The sequence below is a fragment of the Larus michahellis genome, chromosome 13, assembly GCF_964199755.1.
Source record: "Larus michahellis chromosome 13, bLarMic1.1, whole genome shotgun sequence".
In the NCBI taxonomy this organism is placed as follows: Eukaryota; Metazoa; Chordata; class Aves; order Charadriiformes; family Laridae; genus Larus; species Larus michahellis.
In genome coordinates this window covers 1,119,066-1,132,409 of record NC_133908.1, presented here as the reverse complement: position 1 = coordinate 1,132,409, position 13,344 = coordinate 1,119,066, and positions in this window count along the sequence as shown.

Sequence of the window (13,344 nt, the reverse complement as noted above, 5' to 3'; positions counted from 1 at the left end):
TTATCTACATGAGAAAGCCATTCCCAACGCGCCAACAACTCCCTGCAGGGCTACCCTCATCTCACGGCGACTCAGAGGTGCCTTGAAAAACCTGAGGATCATCCCTTGGGATTGCTGCCAAGCTGCAGGAGTGGATCAGCAGAGCAGGTGCGCCAGGAGGCAGCGCATCACCCAGCCGGCTGGGGATTGCGGGCAACCTGCCGCTGCAGAGCCGTTCTCATGTGTGCGCTAACGTCTGGTGCCACCGGCGGAGTTGCAACACCTGAGATAGATAGCAGGGCTAATTGCACACATGACATCCCAAACTTCAGCATAGTTCAGTCCCTCCTTCCCTCTGCTTGTCTGGGACCAGTGTGGCCCGTGGCACATCAGGAAGGGGAAAAGCTGGGTCTAGAGTGGTGGGTGTTAAGCCAACGGGGGTGATCTCCTCCTGTGGCCCAGTTAGTGCCTTGCAGGGCGGTACCCCACCCGGTGACCAGCCGTGGTGGCACAGGTAGCAATGGGGCGCCATGCCCAGGGTTGTTTCCCAACTGGTGCAGCTAATCCAACCCATCACAGACAGGGACTTGGTGTCAGTACCCACCACTGCCCAGCAAACTGGGGTCATAGAATCATAGAATGGTTTGGGTTGGAAGGGACCTTAAAGATCATCTACTTCCGTGGGCAGGGACACCTCCCACTAGATCAGGTTGCTCAGAGCCCCATCCAGCCTGGCCTTGAACACCTCCAGGGATGGGGCTTCCACCACCTCTCTGGGCAACCAGTTCCAGTGTCTCCCCACCCTCATGGTGAAGAACTTCCTAACGTCCAGTCTGAATCGCCCCATCTCTAGTTTTAATCCATTCCCTCTAGTCCTACCATTACCCAACATCCTAAAAAGCCCCTCACCAACTTTCTTGTAGGCCCCCTTAAGATACTGGTAGGCCACTATAAGGTCTCCTTGGAGCCTTCTTTTCTCCAGACTGAACAACCCCAACTCTCTCAGTCTGTCTTTATAGGAGAGGTGCTCCAGCCCTCTGATCATCCTCATGGCCCTTCTCTGGACACGTTCCAGCACGTCCAGGAGGCTCCAGCTGAGCCACAGAAGGCATCAACAGACGGAGGAGTCTGATTCTGCCCCTTGCCATGCTCCAGCTGCTGTGTCCCTAGGTGACCATTTCAGACCAGCTATGATCCAGCCTCCTCTTTCTTTCCCATCCAGCAGCAGGGAGGCACTGGAGCTCTGGCTCATCCAGCTGCTGGCTCTCAGCTGCAGCTCCTTCACTGCTTCGCATGCTGACATTCCCGAGTAGTTTTTCACCCAAGGATGGGGCTATCCTAGGACTTCTGTTTTTTCAGCATCAGCTCTGCGCACAGTCAGGTGCTTCACGCAACAGCACCTGAGGCCATGCTGTGGGAAGCCCTGATTTGAAAAGAGCTAGCCAATGGCTAATGGGGCATTACATGTGCATGTCACTTTTTGGGAGAAAGAAGCAGAACACAGACAATTAATCAACTAGGGGTACCAAGATGCTAATGTGGGGAACTGCAGCATCTGCTGTGGCAGATACTTCAAGGCAGAGACCGATGCAGCTTCTCAGGGTCCCAGGCCTCTGCGCGGGGAGGAGGGGCAGAGGTTGGAGGAGTGGATGAGGTGTGGAAAGCCAGTCGCAGAACAACCTAAATGGTGTTTCTAAAAATTGCCTCAAAAATAATAGTTGATCAATGCTAGACAATTATGCAATGCTGTTAACTTTTTCTTGCTAAAATACCATTTTTTGAATAGAGGCCATTTAAAAATGTGCTTTGTAAGAACATGCCCACTCAGAGCACTCCTTCTTGAATAGTATCATCAGGTGGAGAAGAGACGCTGCAAACACTCGGGGTAACTTTACTGCAGGCATTCGGTATGCATTACTGTATCTGAGACTGCATTTTCAAGATTGCCTTATTCAGAGACAATACACAAGACAATAACAAGAGCTAAATTAGGATAAATTACATCTAGAAGCACAGTGTTTACAAGGACTGGTAATTCACCCACAGCATCAAGTGGCTTTTATGGCAAGAATCTGCTTTTAGTGGGCTCAGCTGTTGTGAATGAATGAGTCTCCACACGAATGCAGATTTGATTTACCTAGGAAGTGTTTAGTTACCCCTAAATGGGAGGTAGATGGGTGGGTGGATGGACGGACGGATAGAGGGATGGAGGGATGGATGGATGGATGGATGGATGGATGGATGGATGGATGGATGGATGGGCAGGCAGGCAGATAGATGAGCAGATACCAAATATAACATCTGGCTTTCTTAGAAATTATGGTATTTACAGAGAAAATGTACAGAGTTGTATTCAGTAGTTTCATTAGGCAAATGGACTAATCACAAATGAGAAAAAAATCACAGCGTTGTTCTGGAGTAAGCTGCTCTTAGAGAAATGAGGCATTTTGCAAAAGATACAAACACAGCTTTCCGGTTTCATTCAAATTAAAACTTCCACTGGAGACCCCAAAGGGCTCTTCTTGCAACTCAGCACAAAAAGTGACCTCATCCCCAACCAGGAAAAGGTCGGACATCTTTCTGGCTATTGCCAATGTAAAAATATGGGCTCCTGTTAGAGGAGCAGCAAGTTGCTCAGCCGATCAAAGATAACTGCATAAATCCAGCATGCATCTCTTGCACTCCTGAAATTGATTATCAGTCAGTGACATACATGAATCAGCAACATATGGAGTGGAGATACTTTGTCAGAATTTGAGAAAATATCCAGGAAATAATTTGAATGTTTTAGAAACCTAGCAAGAAAGTCAACATACACAAGATGTTTAGAAGGAAGATGCTGCAGTGCAGGGGTGACCCTTTCCAATCAGATTTACAAAAAACAAACTTCTGAGCTGGGACTAAGAAGCTTTTGGGAAGATGAGTAGGGAGGTAGAAAGGAGAGAGATGAAGAGTTGCTCCCATGCTGTTGCTTAAGGGCATGCTAGATGATGGGATGAACAGAAAACCCAGAGGCACTTGGGCAGTGAAGACTAACAGGGTGTAAGACACGGACTGTAAATTCCCTGCCAAGGGGCAGGAGGCCCTCCAAGCCTTCAATGGAATGCCTCAAACACTCGCAAGGAAGTAAATAACGCAGGCCTGGCCTTCAAAGAACTGATAAGGCTCACACTTCTGGCACCTGAAAGTGGGGGAGAACTGTCTTGTGAAGACAGGATAGTTCTGCCACTCTTGTGGTGAGCTCGCTCGTTCTCAGTTCTCCAGGCCATTGTGTCCCATGGGTGACATTTGCTTCATTCTCCGCGAAAGGCACACGAAAGCGCACACCCTGCATATGCTAATGAAGATTATAGAGATCATGCTAAACATGTATGACTATGGCACTCGTCTCTCCACCCAAATCATGCTACACGTCACCTGGGAGAAGGGAGAAACCTGAGACAGGCTGTGCTCAGCAAGGCGGGTGGACTGTGCTGACTCAGCAAACAGAAACGGGGGGGGGGGGGGGGGTGGGGGGGGGTGGGGGGGTGGGGTGGGGTGGGGTGTGTGGAACAAAGAAGAAACAATAGAAGAAGATAGTGTCTGGGAAGATTCTTCCCAAGAAAGAAGACCGTACCTGGGAAGATTTTTCCAAGAAAGAAGAAGATTATGCCTGGGAAGATTCCCTGAAAAAGACGCTGGAACCAGGGCCTGTGATCTCTTTATCTCTGTCTTTTTCTCCGTCTTTTCCTTCCTCTATCCCTCAGTTTCTCTTTTCTCTTAGAATTGTTAAGTAACAGAGTTGTGAAGTAACGACCTTAAGTACGACCTTAAGTACCGCTTGCCATAGTTGTCCTGTACCTGTTGTTCAGTAGCACACCTCACCACTTGCCATCATTTGTTATACACCTACCCAATTATCCTGGACTTGTTAAGACCTATACTAGTCATTTGGGGCAGCTAATAAACGTTTCTCTAAGGGCCTTGAGATTTATCTCACCTTAGTCCGCCCGTTGGGAATTTACGAATCCAAAGTCACTTACTTGAGGCCTCTTTCCTGAGAGTGGGACGTGACACAGGGGTTTAAAGACGCGTGAGATCAGCATATTGGACCATGGCTGCGTCCGGGCAATATATTCATCATGGTCCCCACCTCCAGCGGGAAGTTTTGTTCCCCATTGTTGCTGGATCGTCAGCCCGATGCAGTAAGTGCCTGCAGCTCCCGGCCGGTGGCACCCCAAGGTGCTGGTGCAGCGCAGCCCCTGCTGCTCGTCAAAGGCCCCGCTATGAAATCTGACGGTGCGTGCACCAGTCCGCCCACAGCAGATTCCAAGCTTGGATGTGAGCTGGCGAAGTGCCATGACAGGACAGCGTTACCGAGACCTTGCTCTAATTTTATCACATGGTTATGCTAACTATGTAAAACAGTTATGGTTTGAAAGCATATGGTGCAGTATAAAAATCTCCGTAGAATGAATTACAGCAACTTCACAGAGAAAATGTAGAAGAATTTAGAAAAATATTTCAACAGATTTTAGTATAAAACATCTTATAAAACTGCTTATTGGCTGGTATAGCGTGATTTCAAAGTGGCAGTTGCTTCTTTTAATTTTATATACACACATATGCATATGCATCCCACAGACTGAAGGCGACTGAGAGCCCCTCAAATGAATTCCTCTGCTGTGGTGACGGTGTGCCACATATCTTAACAAAAGCGCCACAGTTGGACCTCAGATTGTGTAATATGATCTCGTTATTGATTTTCATGTAATGGGATGCTAAATAACTTTGCCTATGTACATCGGATCAATGAGGAAGGTGCATGGTGTATCAATGTTCAGCACAAAGATTACATTATGAGCCTCGTTCATTTAAGCAGTGAGATGATCAATAGCAGCTAACTTCAATCAAAAACACATCAATTAATAATTGCTTTTCAGCTTCTGTCCTTTTTGTCATTTCAGCTATTTGGCAGATGAACGTTACACCCCCCCCAGCTATCAAGCTGCGGCTGATTGCCCAGGCAAGTGTATCAGATAGATAGATAGACTAGATTAGATTAGACTCTACAGCTATATACAAACTGCAAGTTCTTTGTGTAGGCCACTAATAGCAAGTTAATAAAAACTGAAAGAATTGTCGGCACTTGCTTATTGATACTCCAGACGAAAAAAACACGACTTGTTTAAGAAGCCATATTAAGATTGCTAAAGACATAACGATTACTCAGGGCAAATTTGGCTTCATTGGGCTTTGCATCAGGCTCTTAAGAAACAAGTTTAAATGCAAAAGGGCAAATAAGGATTTAAATCAAAAATGTTAGAAAACTGAGAAATGTACACATAAAATGCTGAAAAAGCAAACTCTGTATAAGAAGATAAATTCTTTGTGAAATTTACCCAGCGACAAACATGGCTCTGGACCCTTGCGCTGTGATGGGGTGCGGGGGGCAGTCATATGCAGTGGTAGGGCTCGATAACCAGCTCCCATCTCTCCGGGCTGGCTGGATGCCCCAGCTCCGTCTGTGGGACACCAGCAGCAGCTTGGGCTGCAACACTCCTGTGGGCTGAGACCTGGCTTTGCACCAGAGCTGCTTCAAGAGATGATGCTTGGACCACACTTTACTCCAGGTGCTTCAAGAAGATGCCTGGTCCATCACGGGCACACCAGTAACAGGCAAGGTCCACATCAGTACCATAAATTGTGACTGAAGGTCCATGGGGAGACCCCATGCCCCGGGGCAGGAAGCAAGAGTTGGGGAGATGCTTGTGAGCAGAGCTGTGAGATTGCACATTTCTCCCATCTGCAGGAAGGAAGCAGGTGGTACAGTCACCAGGTCCGTGATTTCAGAGGGGTCCTGTGTGGTCTAAGCAGGTCCAAAGCCAAACAGCCCGGAGAGGGTGGTCCACCCCTCCTGTTGTCACAGCCGCCAGCCCATCACAGTGCGCTGGCTCGGTACACCCATTTTAAACCACGTGCTCCTCTATTCGGGTATAAAATTCACATCCGTGCCGTCACGGTTGCTTCCCCACGCCGTTCCGCCAAGGGCTGGGAACGGCAGCGCGTGGCTGGTGTCGGGGACCGGCGCGGTGGGAAACCCCAGCCCTGCTGCACACCAGCAGCAGACCGAGAGAAACCCGCCCGAGAAAATGCGTGACTAAGTCTGAACGAAGAACGGGCTTGCGAATGCAGCAACCTGTTCATAGAAAATTCACGAAGAGGAAGAAAGGCATCACGGCCTGAATTAATTATTTCTTGCAGATGATTCACTTGCCTCTAATTATAGTTGAGCTTCTAAACAGAAATGTCAATTAAAATGTTATAGTTCTTCTGCAGCTGTCATTCATGTGCTGGTGAAGAGATCAAGGCCAGAGCTATTAAAAGCCTTGGGAGCGAAACGAGGTGAAAAAGAGCCCTTGGTGGTGTAAAATTGCCAAGAAGGAGTTTTGCCCTGAGCATTTTAGGCCCACAAAGCTATCATCTGTATTCGAAACCTGCCAGTCTGCGGGCGTTCCCAGCAGGCAATCAAGGGCTTTTAGGGATAGTTTCTCATTTCTCCGAAAATGCTGTGGTGCACGCAGACCCCACCACCACCTTGCAGTGGTGTGGGGGAGCAGGACAGGCCACCTCTGCCGCTGTCTGCCTCCTTGCCCAGATGCAGGAAAGGAAGAAAGACGGGAAAAAAGCATAATACCACGTGAATGATCATACCAGACTCTCAGCCCGTGTGATGGCTGGTGACTTGCAGGGAGCGGCTGTCTGAGAAGTAAAAGAGTTCATCGTATTTTACCTCCGATAAAAATGCCAGGATTAGTTAATGTGTTTTGGTTCATCATTTTGGGACATTTAGATGAGAAGTCCCTGCACGGGAAAGCTCCCCGGGGACGCCTCTCTCTGCGCAGGTTGGCCAGGCGTTGCCTTGCATCCAGGCGTGTGCTCGGCCGGTCCTGCTCTGCTGGGGCTGGATAAAGTGCGGGAGCAGCGGTCTCATGTCGCCCCTGGTCTCACGTAGGATGAAGGTACACACATTCTCAGGGTGTTCCCTGTGCTCTGCTGAAGGCAGGACAAAAAGAAGGGAGGTTTTAGAGGGAAAACGTGACAGCAAGAAGCTGCGTTGCCGTTTGAGTAGAAGGAATTGTCCTTGCAGCCTTGTGATTCATATTCACCTGCCTCAACGAGGCCAGGGCTGTCCTCAGCAGCAGCTCTCAGAACTCTGTGGCCATGACAAGTTTGCCCGTAGCCTCTGTGGCTGCCTCCATGTCCTCACGCAGCGTTTCTGTCTGCATGATCTGGCAGGACAGCAAGGTCACCACCCAGCACGACAGCAGGGTCGTGCCCAAGTTCCCTCCCCTGGAGCTCGGACCTTCGGGTCGTTGGGGACCGCTCTACGCTCCTTCCCAACCGTCCCTTCAGCTCATGTCTGCGGAGCTGCCATGCACCCAGCTCCGTACTTTGAGCAAGAGGTACCACCTGCACCCCGGTTTCTCCCAGCAGCATTCCCACACCTCTGTGAGCTGCCAGTGCCGGGCAAAGCTTCAAGAAGCCCACACCCAGGTGGCACTGGCACTGCCTCTGCTGGACTGAGGTGTCTGTGGAATTTGGATAATGAGGTGAAGTCTCCGTGCTCAAAGAGCAATTAAGACTGGCTTTGCTACCTCTTGTGCAACCAGGGTAGTCTTGGGGAGCCAGGACAGCCCTGCTTTTCATCAGCAGAGACAGTAAAATCAAGATAACGGAGATTTTGTGTAGCTCTTTGTTTCCTTGAGAGGCTACCTTGCCCAGTAATTGACTGTTGCCTCATTACCTGTGAAATGCATATTAAAGTTGACACCCCTGTATATGCTAATGAAGATTTTGGAGATCATGCTAAACATACATGACTATAGCACTCATCTCTCCACCCAAATCATACTACACGTCACCTAGGGGAGGGAAACCTCGTAATTTTGGGGATAAAAGGATGGAGAAAATGCCTGTTAAATTGGGAGAGAAGAAACTTGATACCTGACGGACCAGTCCATGGGCTGTGTTCTCTCCCTCCACCCCAGGCAGGGACGCCTTTCTGGGTAAGCGCTGCGCCTTTCACCCTCTGGGGAATGTTACCCCGGGTTCTTGTACTATCGTTATTTTTGCTAGCAATATTACCCTTAAGTAATGAGCGCTATTGTAGTCAGTGAATTTATCAATGGCAATCTCGAATCTGCGACTGTCGCTCTCAATAAAATAACTAATTTCGATTATTGTGGATCTGATTCAGTGGAAGTCCTTTGTTGGGACTCTGATAGTAAATCAGTGAAAGTCCTGGGACTCTGACAGACAAATATCGAAACTACAGTCCTTGTAACGCAACAGTGTCTATGGTGTCTACTGGGGCAAGTGAGGACCCCAGGAGGAAGGGGACCCCAGGAGGGGGACCCCAGGAGGAAGGGCAGTTCCCGGAGCTTCAGCCCCCCAAGAGGGAGCCAATTTGCAGATGGTCGATGGCCATTGTAACCCTCACCACCTATCCTAGCAGGATGCTGGCCAGGCCAGCGCTGTAGGAGGCTGCCTTGTTAGCAACCAGCTACCCCCAAACCATCTCAGCAGCCTGAGCGCCACCTCCTAGACACCAGCGGCACCCAGAGGAGGAGCTGCCTTTCACTGAAGCCCCCATGCCACATCCCTGTAGGCAACAGAGATCTCTTCAGGCAGGTAGTCAGTTTTTCTGCCATATGGAGCACAGCCCCAAGCAGCATCTCTGCTTGTTCCATTATTTAAACTTTCCCTTGGCCGAATGTGCCCAAATAACTCGGGTTAGACACTCAGTGAAGTCTCCTAGAGCAAATTAATAATCTGCTGCCTCCTGTTCAGCATGCTCAGTAACATCTCAGCTGTTAACTCTGCAGCCTGTGAGCATTTGGAGTTTACAGTTATTTTATTTTCCTAGGACAGATGGCAGACAGCACTGTAGTAGAGGGGCAGATGGCTGTGCACCTATGAGCAAAACAAAAAAAACCCCAAAAAACTGCATGGTTAAGCTGAAAAGTAAGTAAGTGGGCTCTGCTCCTATTCTCAGCCACACTACATAAAGCCAGCCACATGCATGTGACTTTCATCTCATCTCACATATGGAGGGGAGAGCAGGATGTGGCCCTTAGTGTTTCATAAAGCATCAGACACAGAAGGAAACAACTTTGTCACTTAAGATGTAATCTGAGGATAAGAAAAATCATGGCACAAGGTGGGAACAGCCAAGCGCTTCATTGGCACAGGGCAGCTGTGGATGATCTCCCTCTTTTCCCATCAGGGGAAAGCAACCCAAGTGCTCCTGTCCAGGGCTGAACTATGCTCAGCATGGAGAAAATACTCCTGGGGGTCCCAGCACATGGCAAAGGGCACAGCGGCAGCTCTTACTCTCAGTAAGGCCTTATTACACAAAAGTGGCAGGATTTGCTGCAAAAAAAAGATTGCTTCCTTGCCCCACCTTAGCCTTTTGAAGGACGCCTCCTCGTGCATGAACGCACCCATGCCTCTCGGAGTTCGCAGGCTCACCATCCTGGTTTCTTGTAAGCCACACTGGAGACCAATCTGTAAGGTAAAGGTTAAAGGGAAACGACATAGGAACAGTCAGTGAGGAAAAATATCTGCTCCTCAATACAACAAAATAAACAGCGCGGCTATCCATTACATATGGTCAGGTTGCACCTATCATCCAGTGAGATCAAATGGCCCAAATTTAAGCCTTATTGCTCGATGCAAAATGCACTAGCCAATCCAAAAGGTGAAATACTGTAAACCTGGGGGAAGCTGGACCCTGAGAAACTCAAGCAGAGCTTTTTACAACGAAGCCTTTCAACAGAAGAAAAAGGCATGTGAGAAGACAGGGCTGACAAACTACTTCCACACTTCCATGTCCTGCAGAATTAAGTGGCTACAAATCTTTGGATTTTGATTAGATATCATGTTCCACCAAGAAACATTAACTTCCAGTACTTGAAACCTCTTAAAAAGGAAGCAAGAAGAAAGTCAGACCCACAAGAGCGATGTCCTCCTTTGCCTCCAACAAATTAAACATCACAGCTATCAAGTCAAAATTAGGAAACCCATGTGTTGAGGCATCGTGGGTTATTTTGCCCAAAAATTACTTTTTATCCACCCTGAATGTTTGTTTGACCCCTTGGCTTTCATTTTATAGTTAGTGTCTCCAGACAGAAAGTGAATCTTTCATTGACTTGTTCATGAAGAAGTAATTGTTAGCTAACCGTATTCTTCTGGGAGGTTTTAATGCCAGGCTACATCTTGCACTGAGAAAAATTCCCATCAATTCTTCTAAGGGATGCTGCCTTCGTTTTGCAGCAGTCATCCAGGCACAAGGCAGGAAATGCCGAGGGTGTAAAACAGCTGCCGACTTTGATAGCCCTTGGCAGGAGCTGCTGAATGGCAGAACCCAGTGGTGCTCTCCATCAGTGATGCATGCCCAAAGGAGCAGTAGTGCATCTCATATTACAGGTTTCATTGTCTTACACTGGTGGACTTTTCTGGAAGCAAATAATGATGATGAAACTCACGGTGCAGTTTCCTTTGTTTTCCATCTTTTGAAATAAAAGAGGTAAAATAGACTGATGGCCTGGAATTCCTTAGTTTGAAACATGAAAAATAGACTAATGGACTGGAATTCCTTACTTTGAAACGTGACCAGAAAGTGAATGAAATAACAGCTCTTAAATGATTCAGAACCAACAAGAAATTTTTTACCACCACTTCCTCAGCTTGAGAGGAGGGGCCCAGACAGCTGCCATCAGCAGCACAAAGCCCAGTTGGAGGCAAATCACTAATGGTGTACCCCAGCAGTCAATACTGGGGCCAATACTGTTTAGTACATTCATTAATGACAGAGTGCATCCTGAGCAAGTCTGCAGATGACACAAACTGAGAGGAGTGGCTGGTAGACCAGATGGTTGTGGAGATGGTTGTGGTCCATTCAGGGGGACCTCAACAGGCTGGAGAATTGACCAGAGAGGAATCTCATGAAGGAATCACAAGGAGAAATGCAAAATCCTGCATGTAGGGATGAATAACCCCAGGCGGGTGTACGTACTGGGGTCTGACCAGCTGGGAAGCAGGTCTGGAGAGAAGAACCATGGCGTTCTGGTGGACCTCAAGTTGACCATGAGCTGGCAACACACCCTTACAACAGAGAAGGCCAGCAGTCTGTCTCTTGGGCTGCATTAGGCAGAGCATTGCCAGCAGATCAGGGGAGGTGATCCTTCCCCTCTGCTTAGGACTGGGAAGGCCACATCTGGAGTGCTGGGTCCAGTTCTGGACTCCCCAGAATAAGAAAAATATGGACTGAATGGAACGAGCCCAGCAAAGGGCCATTAAGATGATTAAGGGACTGGAGCACCTTTCCTATGAAGAGAGAATGCAAGAGCCGGGACTGTTCAGCCTGCAAAAGAGGAGGCTCGGGAGAGATCTTGTCAATAAGTCTAAATACCTGATAGGAGGTTGTAGAGAAGAGGGAGCCAGACTTTTCTCAGTGCTGCCCAGTGACAGCACGAGAAGCAATGGGCACAAAGTGAAACATGTGAAATTCCATCTGAACACGAGGGAACACCCTTTTACTGTGAAGGAGGTCAAGCTCGGGTTGCCCAGAGAGGTTGTGGAATCTACCAGTTTGTAGATATTCAAAACCTGACTGGACGTGGTCCTAGGCAACCTGCTTAGGTGATGCTACTTGAGCAGGGGCTTGGACTAGGTGACCTCCAGACGCGCCTTCAGCCTCAAAGATTCTGTGTTTCCTTTGGGCTTCCTGGATTTGTGGCAGATTTGGCCACTAAGGATCCTGAGCTCCTTCCGCCGTGTGCAAGAAAAAGTCTGGTCAAACTGGAGAAGCCAGACTTAGAAGAAACACTGTTGGATTATGACAGAGGCTGTTAGAAATAATAGCCTAACTGATTCCATTAGGAAATTTGTTATTTTGGGAATGGAGTATAAAACATCATAAAATAAGAAAACGTTTGATCATCAAAGAGCTCTTAGAAAGAATGTGAACTTGCTTGCACTGAGCAAAACTCATTTTTAGCCTGGTTTCATGCAGAACAAAGACTCGTGGGATCACACTGTCTAGTCTGCCCAACAGTCTGCCAGCCCCTTTGTATAAGTGAACTCCAGTCACACTGGGGAGAGGTCTCAGAGGCAGGAGGTGTCATGAAAACCTGCAGATGAGGAAGACAAATCAATGCTGTTAGTGTCTTCTCTGTGGGAAAGGCAGGGACAGCTCAACGCCGATCTGCTCAGAGCGGCCGACGGGATGATCAACACAGATCCAGACTGGCCACCGTTCATCGCAGCAGGTCAAAAAGAAGCAGGGAGGCGATTTGGGGTGGTAGAGGTGTTTTAGGATGCCACCAAGAGAAAGGAGCAGGAGCTGAGGGTCCTGTAATTCAGGGGTTGTGAAAAGGAACTGGAAATACCATCTCACAGAAGCGCAGAAGTACACCATCGATGTGTTTCATCTGCCCATTCATGATGCTCCCAGTCCTATCAGAAGCACGTCACTGCTGCAGCAGTGCCCACATCCAGACACTCTGCTCCTCTGCAAGATAACTGCTGCCTCCAGAAGCAGCTCAAGGTCCAGGCAGAGGTGCCAACTGCTGCAGCTCACCAGGCACCTCTGGCTTTGCTCTGCCAATGCTGGGACCAGGAGCCAGCTGGGGAGTGCGGAAGGAGGGAAGGAGGTGACCCAGCCCCAGGGTGGATCCAAACTCCCCCTTCCACCCAGACCCTTTCCATCAGCCCACCCATGCTCACAGCGCGGGGTGGAGGGCAGAGACAGGCTGAGCAGCGCAGGGTTGGATGGATGCAGGGTCCGGCGGGCGCGTGAGCCAATTCGTTGCACCGACCCAGAGGGGGCCAAGGACTAAAGTCTATGCCCAGATGCTTTTTCATGTATAATAGTTACAGAGAAAAACGTTTCACCTCCTCAATTTTGTCTCACCTGCCTTCACTAGGAGGGGGCGAACGCCCTCTTCCCACCTGAACTATGATGCCCCTGCACTGCAGAGATCACGCTCTCCTCTTGCCAACACAGAACACACACCAGCTCCCGAGCAGGTGTCTGGAGCTTTAGTTTTCAAACTCTTCCTGGCTCAATTTACTAGGTACTCCAGTGTTTTTAAAAACTGGGCTGGCTAAAATTTCAAGTTGGGGGAAAAAAAATCCCTCTAAGCATGACTGAAGCAAAAACATTTACAAACAATTGGATAGGACGGAATTTAAGTCAATCCGTTTGTGTCCATGGGTGGATCTTTATTTAAAATCATCCTGGATCCAAAAAAATATATGAGAATTGGGAATAGTGTTAGGTTAAATCAAGTCCCTACAGCTTTTTCTTTTTTTTTGTCT